Genomic DNA, 13,459 nt, shown 5'->3' on the forward strand with positions numbered 1-13,459 from the left:
TCTGGTGCGCATGCGCAGTTGCAGGTCGGATTTCCGGGGGAGCCGCGGGCGAAAAAGATTGGGAACCTCTGAGTTATAAAATGTGTGCTACAAAACAGGAAAACCCAACTCGGCCTCATGTCTATGGAGATTCTCAGTCCTCCAGGTCATGGTTGTTCCAAAGCTGGACTTGCTTTGTTTTTTCCTTGAAGATGATTCACTTCTGAAGAAGCTTCCTGGATGAGAAGCAAAACGTCTTCGAAGAAAAACCAGAAAGTCCAGTTGCCTCTTGAAAAAGCACCTTTGGGCCAGCCCAGCCTCATGGTTTTAAGCTCCGATTGCAGTAAATTAAATTAATGAATCTGTGCCCCATTGCAAAAGCTTCACAGCTACGAATGTTAAAAATTCAGCACAGAACAGAAAAATTCTAAACATAAAACAGAAGCAGTGATTAATGATCTAAATATAAATTAGAATGGCAAATGAGACAAGACAAGTTTCAAAAAGTTTTAATCTGCCTTCTCTAGCTTGGGCAAGCAAACTATATTCTCCGTCTGTCCGTCCATCCATCCATCCAATTTCTGTGCTGCCTTGCCACACTTGCGTGAATCTGGGCAGTTTGCGGATAAAATGATATAAAAGCCGAAGTTAAAAACAATATTAAAACCGGAGTAAAAAGAATAATTGCAAAGTTAAAAGGCAGAGGGAGTGCTTTTGGAACATTTGCTTTCCAAGCATAGAAACCATCATCATCATTGTTCTTGTCCCATGTTAGTTATTTCATCTTGAAACTTGGCTTCAGATTTGTCTTTAACAAACTTATCCCAAAATTAAGATACACAAACAGAGGCGTTCTGCCCATGAGTTGAAGAACAAGCCAGATTCAGTTAAATCATAGTTTCCTAGTTCATTTGAAGTGGGAAAAGATGTTGGAAGTTTTCAGAACAGATCGGGGTTTATTAAACCACAATTGGAAGTTGGCTTAATCTTCTGCCTTGTTCCAAAAGCATGGGAACATAATGGCCTAAGAATCACTATAACAAATCAACAACAGCAACAACAGCAACAACAAGAAGAAGACTCATCTCCGTTTGGATTTTTAAATGTGTAAAAAACTCATCCTGAGTAATAATCGAAAGTCTTAATTGCCTTCTGTGGATGTGATTATCCAAAGCCGGATATGCAGATATGAAGGGAAGCCGCCTCGGCTCCTCCGTTCTGCAAGCGAGAGCTCAGTGCGTTCCCAAGTCTTCGCCCCTTTGTCTGAAAAATGCAAAGACAAAGGAGATCAATGAACCAGAGGATTTATGGGAAGGAATAGATTTAGGCCAGAGCCTGGATATAAATTCAAGAGATGGGAAGAGTGCAAGCAGAAAGGAAAACGGAAAGTAAGCAGATTGTATTCCCAAGGAACAAACTGTCTGCTTCGTCTGAACAAGGTTTAAAATCTGTGATAGCGGAAATCCACAAAGACAGCAAGCTTTAGAAATCTGGAAAACGGATAGCCTTTGACTTACGACCACAATGGAGCCCAAAATTTCCCGTTCTAAGCAAGACACCATCTCCTGGTGATCAGCCCAAAGTTACTCTGTTGGCTTCTACAGCTAAGGCAGAACTAGAACTCACCGTCTCCTGGTGATTGGCCCAAAGTTACCCTGCTGGCTTCTACAGCTAAAGCAGAACTAGAATTCACCGTCTCCTGGTGATTGGCCCAAAGTTACCCCGTTGGCTTCTACAGCTAAAGCAGAACTAGAATTCACCGTCTCCTGGTGATTGGCCCAAAGTTATCCCGTTGGCTTGTACAGCTAAGGCAGAACTAGACCTCACCGTCTCCTGGTGATTGGCCCAAAGTTACCCCGTTGGCTTGTACAGCTAAGGCAGAACTAGAACTCACCGTCTCCTGGTGATCGGCCCAAAGTTACCCCGTTGGCTTCTACAGCTAAGGCAGAACTAGAACTCGCCGTCTCCTGGTGATTGGCCCAAAGTTACCCCGCTGGCTTCTACAGCTAAGGCAGAACTAGAACTCACCGTCTCCTGGTGATCGACCCAAAGTTACCCCATTGGCTTGTACAGCTAGGGCAAAACTAGAACTCACCGTCTCCTGGTGATCGGCCCAAAGTTACCCCACTGGCTTGTATAGCTAAGGCAGAACTAGAACTCAGCATCCCCTGGTGATCGGCCCAAAGTTACCCCATTGGCTTGTACAGCTAAGGCAGAACTAGAACTCACCGTCTCCTGGTGATCAGCCCAAAGTTACCTCGTTGGCTTGTACAGCTAAGACAGAACTAGAACTCACTGTTTCCTGATTTCTAGTTCAGCACATTAACCACTACACCAAACTGGCTTTCCTCCTTGTTATCAGTTTCCTTGTTTAGGCCTAAATTGCAGGAAAAAAATTGCTCTCCTTTAATCTCTCAACATTTCTGGCCTAGACATAACCCTCTCTCTGCTGTGGGCTGTGGGGCATGTCAAGAGTGCCCCTATGCAGGCAAATGGTCCAAGCTTCTCTCTCCTCAGGCTTTAGGAAAGGCCTAAATCCATGTTTCTCAACCGTGGCAGCTTGAAGATGTGTGGACTTCAACTCCCAGAATTCCCCAGCCAACATTGCTGGCTGGGGAATTCTGGGAATTGAAGTCCACACATCTTCAAACTGCCACGGTTGGGAAACATTGACATGAATAATTAAACCCAGGCACTCATGGAGTTTTACAGCCAACGACTCGCGATAACTTTCCCCGCCTCTCCTCGGAACCAGGTTTTATGATAATATAGTAAAAATATTAAATTAGAAAATGTCTCACTCGAGGTGATAAAACCTTACTGCAGTGGAAATAGGTAATTATTCCCAGCTCAGCCTAAAATGACAGTTTAAAAGAAATAAAAATGTTACCGCTCATTACTTGCTTTCTCAGGTTGTGATAAAGTTAAATTTTAATTCAGGCGAGTCTCGATTTAACCCCCGGGCGGGCCTTCCACCCAGTTGAAAGCCCCAGCAATTACAGATGTTGTAAGTTACTCCTGGCCTTTGGGTGGTCTTATTACTCCTTCTTTTCTTCCTCCCCTCACCCGTCCCGGTTACTAATGGTCCCTTTGCCTTTGTTTGGACAGGAAATGGAGATTGGCAAATTGATTGGGGGGGATCCTCCTGCCCACCCCCTCCTGAAAACCAAAAACAAGTGAATCATAGCTAGTATTCTAAGCTGGTTAAAGGTGCAGTCCTGCTAATAGACACAAGACTATACAGTCCTGCTAATAGACACAAGAACAGTTTTTTCCCGAAGGCCATCACTCTGCTAAACAAATAATTCCCTCAACACTGTCAAACTATTTACTAAATCTGCACTACTATTAATCTCATCGTTTCCATCACCAATCTCTTTCCACTTATGACTGTATGACTGTAACTTTTTGTTGCTATCATTAAGGGTTAAATTGCAACCTATGACCATCATTTGTGTTGTAAATGTTGTACCTTTGATGAAGGTATTTTTTTTTCTTTTTTCTTTTATGTACACTGAGAGCATATGCACCAAAACAAATTCCTTGTGTGTCCAATCACACTTGGCCAATAAATTCTATTTTATTCTATAAATCAAAGGTTTGCTCTCCCTATGGGTAGTACTTGACTTACGACCGGTCACTTAGCAACCATTCGAAGTTACGACCGATCCGAAAAAGAGGAGTTACAACCCTGCTTCAAACGTCTGAGGGACCTCCTTTGCAGTCATGTGACTGAATTTCAGGCACTTGGCAAGACAGCTACATTTATAGCCATTTCTGGAGTCCCACAGTCATGTGATCACGTTTTACGATGGTTTTATCGGAAAACCGGCACTTCCTGTTTTGAGCAAAACCGCTTCCCGTGTTTATTGGTTCACTTAATGAATTGTGGTGTTCACTTGAAAAACCAGCACACAGACACACACACACAAAAATAATAATCGTAGAATTGTGCTGCTCGTGTGATCAACCCATTTTGCAACCATTATGACATAATGGGCAGGCTCCATTATGGTCATATATCAAGGACTACCGGCATGTAGTTATAAGCAGTTGTTTCAATCTCTTTAAGAACATGAGAATTCTCCTGATTCAGACCCTGCCCTTAGTTTCCTACACTCTGTATTTCTGACATTTTGTAAACGAGAATTCAAGGGGAATGAGTGGCTCTAATCCATTAAAACAGGGATCTCCAACCTTGGTCCCTTTAAGACTTGTGGACTTCAACTCCCAGAGTCCCTCAGCCAGCAAAGCTGGGAGTTGAAGTCCACAAGTCTTAAAGGGACCAAGGTTGGAGACCCCTGCATTAAAATATAGATAGTCCTCGATTTACAACCATTTGTTTAGTAAGTGTTCAAAGTCACAACGGCACTGAAAAAGGTGACTTACGTCCGTTTTTTCCACACTTACGACCTTGGCAGCCTCCCTGTGGACAAATGATCAAAATTCGACCACTTGGCAATTGGCCTGTAATTATGACGGTTGCAGCGTCGCGGAGTCACGTGATCCCCTTTTGCAACCTTCTGACTAGCAAAGTCATCGGGGAGACCAGATTCACTTAGCAACCATTTTTAAGTAACGTAACAACTGCTGTGATTCACTTAACAGCTTGATTTTCAGAGTTTTGCACTTTTTCCTTTGGGCAGACCGGTAGGCAGCAGTGGTAGGGCTGCTGCTGGTTCGGACCGGTTCAGGCAAACCGCTAGTTGTGACCTGCGGATAGGTCTGCCCATCCACAATCCCGTCCTATATCACTGTGTTGTTTGATGCTGGACGCATACGCGGAAGGAGTACACACACTAATTTTGTGATGCTGCACGCACATGCGGATGGCACGCATGGGAGCGAATTCCCATGTTTTGTGATGCTGTACGCATGTGTGGATGGCGCGTGAGAGTGAATTTCCTTGTTTTGCGATGCACGCGTGCGCGCTCACACTTCCGGTGCTGGGCAAACCGGTTGTTACAATACATGACGCCCACCTCTGCACGTAGGTCTATAAAAGGATTCCTCCTGCCACTCAGAATATAGCTGAGTCTTTTTGCAGCTGTAAAATCTATCGTAAAACCCCTCAATGCGTCCTCGCCTTTCTCTGCGTAGAGCAGCGGTTCTCAACCTGTGGGTTGGGACCCCATTGGGGGTCGAATGACGATTTGCCAGGGGTCGCCTAAGACCATCGGAAATATGGGAAGTATACTTGCGAGTTGAAGAATCGCGCTCCAATGGTTGACTCCACAAGCCAGCTGCAGGCTCTTCAAATCGCTAGCCGAATTCGGCTTCAGGCGCGATGAATTAAAAAAGAGAGAAATCTTTGCTCTGATGTCTCCCTGTCAAGCCAGCTGCAATCACTCCCAATCGCTAGCCTAATCTGGCTTCAGGCGGGATAAACTTAATAGGGGAGGAGTCTCCGCTTTAATGCCTCCGTCCTCAAGGCAATCGCAAGCAGTTCAGATCGCTAGCCAATACGGCTTCAGGCGCGATAAATTCAAAACAAAAATAATTTTACGGTTCGGGGTTGCCACATCGTGGGGAATTGTATTAAAGGGGTCGCAGCACTATAAAGGTTGAGAACCACTGGCGTAGAGTGAAACACGAGTGCGAAAATTGTGCCTCAAAGAAACACGTTGATATTCAAAGGTCCCCAGGCTATGATTGTAAGAAACGCTGCTCCTATCAGCCCCGATTTGTTGACCTGGGCTGATAGCAGCAACCATTAATTTCATAATTGCTACCTTGGACTTGATTGAGGAGGTTAAAAAAATAAAAGTTTCATATTTATATTTTTTTTCCTGAAGATCCCATCCTTTTCCTTTCCACCTCTCTTCCTCCAACCTAATCCCTAGGGTTTCTTTTTTTAATCTTCTTAATTTTAATTGTTTTGTATTATCTTTTTGTCGTCTCGTAAGCCACCCAAAGTCGCTGCAGCAGAGAGAGGGCAAACTATCAAGCATTGGATTCTTCCTTTCCAGTTTTACTTTGGAAACAGGAGTTGCCTACCGAAATAGAGGATTTTCCTCTCCTTCCTGCACCCTTGTTTATTTATTAAGTTGGGGAGATTGGGTCAGTTTTGTTGTGTCTGCGCCCCCCCAGTACCGGGCCCCCTGCCAGAAAGTGACTTGGAAAGTGAGGGGGAAGGGCCATCAGGACACCTCAGGAGCACCGGCTTCCCTGGCTCAACTCCAGGAGTCAGAGGCAGGCCAGGTGGAGGAGATAACGAGGCCTCCGTCCCCTGACTTTCGCCCCACCCCAGGCTACGCCTCCAGACCCGGCTGATGGCAATCAGACCTGGCTGGACCCTAGGTTTCGTAGGCAGGAGAGGCGGGAACAACAGAAGCAGGGGTGGGGCAGGCCTAGGAAGTGCTGAGTCATAGAGCCACACCCCACAGGATATAAAAGCAGCAAGGGCTGCTATACTACTTCGTGGCAAGCAACTGCTTAGAGGGAGAATTAGAGCTGAAGTCCTGTTTGTTCCTGGTTTCCTGGCTGACTCATCGGCATCAAGAGAGATAACAGAGTCACTTGGCAGACGCTCGCTAGTTTGCTGCCAGAGCTGATAGTGCCGGCTAATTAAGCCATCGCTCGGACGGAGGCGAGGGGGGGACAGAACAGGTTCACTGTTTTTTGTTTTTTGTTTTTATTCTAGTGCTGCTGTGAGTAATTTTGGAAGTGCCTTGCATCCCAATTTCATTAGTTTTAAAATAGAAAACATGTCTTGTTTGCGTAGCGTGCAGTTTGCTTTGTTGGGGATTGCTTCCTATGAATAATGTTTGAATTATTCCCGGCAAATGGGTTGCACCTCTTTCCATATCATGATAAAACATACAAACCAAGTCCTTACCATGGAAGAAAACATTTAGGAAAATGAGGATTTAAAAACCACGCTTGGTTTAAATTTATAAATGGTGGCATGCGAAAAATAGGAGGCTTAGGGGTTTTTTAATTGGCTGTTTTAATAGATTTTTTAAGGGGAGTTTTAAAGGGGATTTTAAGGGGGAGGAAACCACGGGCTTGGGTTGGGGGTGGGAGGAATGGGTGGGTGTTGGGGAAACCCGTGGGGAGTCCAGTTCCTCGCATGCTCGTGGCGGGGTTGGTGGGTCCGAGGGTCATGGGGGGAGTCGGTGTTCCATTGGTTGAGGGTGGTGCTATTTCCACGGTAAGGGGGAGGGGCAGATATGGCGGAAGTGGGGGCTCATATCGTGTTAGGGGGGTGCGCGCTCGATGTTTGCAGGCGGTTGCGCGCCCCGAGCCCCCAAACTTCTCCCGTTCCCCGGATGGTCAGGACCCTCAGGGCCCTGGCCTTCAGCTGATGTTATGCAACGCACGGTCCGTGGCCAATAAGGCCCCCCTAATTTACGATCTTATTCAGGGGGGTGCCGCGGACCTTATGGGCGTTACGGAGACCTGGTTGGGCCCAGAAGGGGGCGTGCCCCTTGTTCAGATGTGCCCACCGGGTTTCCGAGCATTTCATCAGCCGAGGGGCCAGGGTAGGGGTGGTGGCGTGGTGGTTGTGATTAGAGAGAGTCTAGAGCCGAGGGAGACCACTGTACCTCAGATTGCCGGGTGCGAATCCCTCTTTGTGAGATGGGGTCATAGATGTCAGATGGGCTTGCTGGTCGCGTACCTGGCTCCTTGCTACGTGACAGCTGCCCTGCCCGAGCTCCCGGAGGTGCTTGCTGGGGTGGCAGTTGAGACCCCCAGACTTTTAGTCATGGGGGATTTTAACTTGCCATCTTCCGGCTCGTCATCGACAGTTGCTCGGGAGTTCATGGCTTCCATGACGGCCTTGGACCTGACTCAAGTAGTTGATGGCCCTACTCACATTGGGGGTGGCACTCTGGATCTGATTTTTATCTCTGGTCAGTGGTTGAGAGATCTGGATTTGAAGGAATTAGCTATTGAACCTTTGTCATGGTCAGATCACTCTTCTTCGCCTGGACTTTCTGACCGCCATTCAACACTGCAGGGAGACGGAGCCATTACGTTGGTCCCGCCCCAGGCGCCTGATGGACCCGGAGAGGTTCCGGACGGAGCTTGGGCCACTTCCTGAAGGTCTGGCCCACGACACGGCTGAGGAACTGGTTGCGGCCTGGGAACGGGCCGCGCGGGGCCTTAGATCGTGTCGTGCCTTTGCGGCCTCTGACCCGGCGCAGGTCCCAAACGGCTCCTTGGTTCTCCGAGGAGCTGAGGGGATGAAGCGCCAGAGAAGACGCCTGAGAGTTCTTGGAGGTCTAGCTGCCCGAGGCTGATCGACACTAGTGAAGTCCTATACTAGGACTTACCTAGTGGCATTGAGGATGCGAGGCGTTGCTACGCCTCCTCCCTCATTGCGCCGGCAGATAACCGCCCAGCCGCCCTGTTTCGGGTGACTCGCCCTCCTTCACCAGGGGAGCGGGATGACCCATTGCAGGCACGTGCTGAGGAGTTTAACGGTTATCTATACGATAAAATCGTTCAGCTTCGGGACGGTCTGGACCAAAATTGCAGTGACTCAGGGGAGGCGTCCGAGGGTGGTCTTGGTGATATTTTATGGGATGAGTTTGACCCTGTGGCTCCCGAGGACATGGACAGGTTGTTGGGTAGGTTGAATGCCACCACATGTTTACTGGACCCGTGCCCCTCCTGGTTGGTGCTGGCCACCCAGGAGGTGACACGAGGCTGGCTCCAGGCAATTACGAGTGCTTCCTTGGTGGAGGAGTCTTCCGGCCGCCTTGAAAGAGGCGGTGGTGAGACCCTCCTCAAGAAGCCTGCCTTGACCCGGCTGTTTTAAGCAACTATCGTCCGGTCTCCAACCTTCGCTTTACGGCGAAGGTTGTAGAGAGTATGGTGGCATATCAGTTTCCCTTACACCTGGATGAAACTGTCTATCTAGACCCGTTCCAGTCCGGTTTCCGGCCCGGTTACAGCACTGAGACGGCTTTGGTCGCGTTGGTGGATGATCTCTGGAGGGCCAGGGATAGGGGTTGTTCCTCTGCCCTGGTCCTATTAGACCTCTCAGCGGCTTTTGATACCATCGACCATGGTATCCTGCTGCGCCGGTTGGAGGGATTGGGAGTGGGAGGCACCGTTTATCGGTGGTCCCCCCCCTATCTCTCCGATCGGCCGCAGACGGTGTTGACGGGGGGGCAGAGGTCGGCTCCGAGGCACCTCACTTGTGGGGTGCCGCAGGGGTCGATTCTCTCGCCCCTCTTGTTCAACATCTATATGAAGCCGCTGGGTGAGATCATCAGTGGCTTCGGTGTGAGGTACCAGCTGTACGCTGATGACACCCAGCTGTACTTTTCCACACCGGGCCACCCCAATGAAGCTATCGAAGTGCTGTCCCGGTGTCTGGAAGCCGACGGGTCTGGATGGGGAGAAACAGGCTCAGGCTCAATCCTCCAAGACAGAGTGGCTGTGGATGCCGGCACCCCGGAACAGTCAGCTGCAGCCGCGCTTGAGTGTTGGGGGCGAGTCATTGGCCCCAATGGAGAGGGAGCGCAAGTTGGGCGTCCTCCTGGATGCACGGCTGTCCTTTGAAGATTATTTGGCGGCCGTCTCCAGGAGAGCTTTTACCAGGTTTGCCTGGTGCGCCAGTTGCGCCTTTCTAGACCGGGATGCCCTATGCACGGTCACTCACGCCTCGTGACGCCTCGCCTAGATTACTGCAATGCTCTCACATGGGGCTCCCTTGAAGGGCATCCGAGACTGCAGTTAGTCCAGAATGCGGCTGCGCGGGTGATAGAAGGAGCCCTCGTGGCTCCCGGGTGACACCTATCCTGCGCAGACTGCACTGGCTACCTGTGGCCTTCCGGTGCGCTTCAAGGTGTTGGTGATCACCTTTAAAGCGCCCATGGCATAGGGCCGGGCTATTTACGGACCGCCTTCTGCTACCGAATACCTCTCACCGACCCGTGCGCTCTCACAGAGAGGGACTCCTCAGGGTGCCGTCAGCTAGGCAGTGTCGTCTGGCGACACCCAGGGGAAGGGCCTTCTCTGCGGGGGCTCCCGCCCTCTGGAACGAGCTCCCCCCAAGACTTCGCCAACTCTCAGACCTTAGAACCTTCCGTCGTGAACTTAAAACACACTTATTCAGGTGCGCAGGACTGGATTAGATTTTTTAGCTTTTAAATTTTAAATTTTAAACTTTATACTGATTTTAATTGGTTTTATTATTTTTAGTTCAATTGGCCGGTTAAATATTTCATTTTAAAATTATTTTAAATTCATTGTCTATCTATGTATTTTAATATGGCTGTACACCGCCCTGAGTCCTTCGGGAGAAGGGCGGTCTAGAAATTTGATTAATAAATAAATAAAATAATAAATAAATTCCTGTAGATTATTGACTTTATGCTTTGCAAGGCTTGGCTAATTATCTGTGGGCGCTTTGGGAATTTCGGACAGCCATCTCAGTCAGGGGTGTCCCAGCTTTAAGACTTGTGGACTTCAACTCCCAGAATTCCCCAGCCACATATCGTATTTGTGGACTTCAACTCCCAGAATTCCCCAGCCACATGTCGTATTTGTGGACTTCAACTCCCAGAATTCCCCAGCCACATATCGTATTTGTGGACTTCAACTCCCAGAATTCCCCAGCCACATGTCGTATTTGTGGACTTCAACTTCCAGAATTCCCTAGCCACATGTCGTATTTGTGGACCTCAACTCCCAGAATTCCCCAGCCAGCCATGCTGGCTGGGGAATTCTGGGAGTTGAAGTCCACAAGCCTTGAAAGTCCCCAGGCTTGGATACCCCTGACCTAAATAGTATCTCCAATTGCATATTTATATGTTTAACATCTGTGATATCTGCACAGCTGTTGTTTGTCTGAATCTGTTCCACCTTCTTGCCATTTGGTCCTATGGCCCCTTCTTTATTGCATGTAACTTTTTTACACACACCCCGACCCCCAAAAAATAACAAACCAATTTTTATTTTAATTCAGCGAGCAACATTCCGCTTGTCCAAAACCGCAATCAATTTGAACATCGTTGCGGGCTCCAGTTGATTGTCTCTCCTTCAAGTATTATGTCAGTCTCGAGGAAGAAAGGATAACATATATAAAAACGAAATTACAATCCCATGCAACCTGGCTGATTGAATCGCCCGTCCTTTCATCGCCCCGGTTCTCGTACGTTCCTATTAAAATATTCAATCTTGTTCCTTCCTTGAAAAGCCTTGTTTGGAAAGGGCAAACTTGGAGGAGGAACAAAAAAAACCCTCATTCCCTGGAGAGATGGGATCTAAGGCTCCTGTCGTATTTACATATTGGGAGGCCGTGTGTGTGTGTGTGTGTGAGGGGGGGGGAGAGGGAGAGAAAGAGTGTGAGAGGATAGAAAAAGAGATAGGATAGGGAGATGAGAGAGAGGAGACAGAGTGAGAGGAGAGAGAAAGAGGAGAGAAAAAGAGCGTGTGAGAGGGGAAAGAGGGAATGAGAGTGAGAGGAGAAAGATGGGAGAGGTAGAGAGAGAGAAAGTGTGAGAGGGGAAAGAAAGGAAGATAAAAAGGGAGAGGAGAGAGAAGGAGGAGAGAAAGACCGTGTGAGAGGAGAGAAAGAGGAGAGAGGAAAAAAGAGAGAGAGGAAAGAGAGAAAATGCGAGAGGGGGGCGAGAGAGAAAGAGAGAGAGAAGAGAGAAAGTGAGAAAGAGTGAGAGGAGAGAGAAGGAGAGAGAGGAGAGAGAATGAGAGGAGGGAGAAAGGGGGAAGAGTGTGTGAGAGGGGAAAGAGGAATGAGAGTGAGAGGACAAAGATAAGAGAGGGAGAGAGAGAAAGAGTGTGAGAGGGGAAAGAGAGAGGAGAAAGGGAGAGGAGAGAGAAGGAGGGAGAGAAAGACCATGTGAGACGGGAGAGAAAGAGGAGAGAGGAAAAAAGAGTGAGAGGAAAGAGAGAAAATGCGAGAGGGGTGAGAGAGAGAGAGGAGAGAGAAGGGGAGAAAGAGTGAGAGGAGAGAGAAGGAGAGGAGAGAAAAAGGGGAAGAGTGTGTGAGAGGGGAAAGAGAGGAATGAGAGTGAGAGGACAAAGATAAGAGAAGGAGAGAGAGGAAGAGTGTGAGAGGGAAAAGAGAGAGGAGAGAGAAGGAGGGAGAGAAAGACCGTGTGAGAGGGGAGAGAAAGAAAGTATGAGAGGAGAGGAAAAAGAGTGAGAGGAGAGAGGAGAAAGAGGAAAGAAAGTGAGAGGAGAGAGAGAAAGTGAGAAAGAGTGAGGAGAGGGGGAGAGAGAGAGAGAGATGCCTTGCGTAAGGTCCCTGGTGTTTATTAATAAAGATGCCTTTTTAATTATCGGGTGGCCTTTTTGCTTGAAGAACCAGATGACGTACGTGGCAGGTCCTGCCTTGTATAAAATTGTCCATGAGAAGTTACTTTTCCTGTCTCCCCACCCCCACCCCACCCCCCCAAAAAAATCCCTTCAGAAGGCACCTACAGCAACGTGATTTCTTGGGGGGCTGTGGAAATGCTCTTTGCCTGTTTATTCGTGTCGGAAGCATACCAATTAAAATAAGGGCATACCATATGACGTGAACATTTAAAATACAAGATTAAAATAGGTACAAATTAAACAGCTCTTGCCCAGAAACCAGCAACATTTAATTGTGTTCCGTCGCACTGCCACGAATTCCTCAAGTGTACACTGATCCGGGCGCTAAGAGTAGGTATACACATATATGTCGTTTCCTTGTCTGCATGTCACCACAATTGCAAAGGGCAGAAGCCACCTGATAGCCCCATTTGTTCAGTGTCTCTCAATCTTGTAGTTCCCGGGTGGGGAACAATGGCCCTTTATATCAGGGGTCCCCAACCTTGGCAACTTTAAGACTTGTGGACTTCAACTCCTAGAAGAATCAACTCCTTCAACTCCTAGAACTTCCTAGCAAAGCTGGCTGAGGAACTCTGGGAGTTGAAGTCCACAAGTCTTAAAGTTGCCAAGGTTGGAGACCCCTGCTTTATAATGATTTGTGGACTTCAACTCCCAGAATCCCCCAATCAGCTATGTTCTAGAGCAGGGGCAGGGAACGATGGCTCCTTTATGACCTGTTGGACTTCCAACTCCCAGAATTTTTCAGGAGGCAACTGGACTTTCTTGGGGTTTTTTTGAAGACCTTTCGCTTCTCATCCAAGAAGCTTCTTCAGCTTCGGACTGGATGGTGGAGGAATGGAAGGATATATACTCATTGCAGACAGCTGGTCATTTGCATCCTTTTAGAGAGGGTCCTTTAAGCACTTGGGGGTTTATCTGTGTCCTCAGGGTCACCAGAGTACTTCTCCTAGTTCCTGTAGTTTTGTTTTGGTTTTTTTCCCCGTGGAAATCCATTCCTACTCCCACACCATTCAAAGGGTGTTCATCCCAAATTGTATAGCTAAAAGTCTGTAGAGCAGGGGTCTCCAACCTTGGCAACTTTAAGACTTGTGGGCTTCAACTCCAAGAATTCCTCAGCCAGCTTTGCTGGCTGAGGAATTCTGAGAGTTGAAGTCCACAAGTCTTAAAGTTGCCAAGGTTGGAGACC

The 13,459-nt window shown here is 48.1% G+C and overlaps 1 protein-coding gene across 1 annotated transcript in view; it reads left to right on the forward strand.

Moving 5' to 3' along the window:
- The window catches only part of AATF (apoptosis antagonizing transcription factor), a 134,290-nt gene that overhangs the window by 119,650 nt on the left and 1,181 nt on the right, over positions 1 to 13,459 (forward strand). The gene's annotated exons all lie outside the window — the stretch shown is intronic.

This window comes from Ahaetulla prasina, chromosome 1 (assembly GCF_028640845.1).
Source record: "Ahaetulla prasina isolate Xishuangbanna chromosome 1, ASM2864084v1, whole genome shotgun sequence".
Taxonomy (NCBI): Eukaryota; Metazoa; Chordata; class Lepidosauria; order Squamata; family Colubridae; genus Ahaetulla; species Ahaetulla prasina.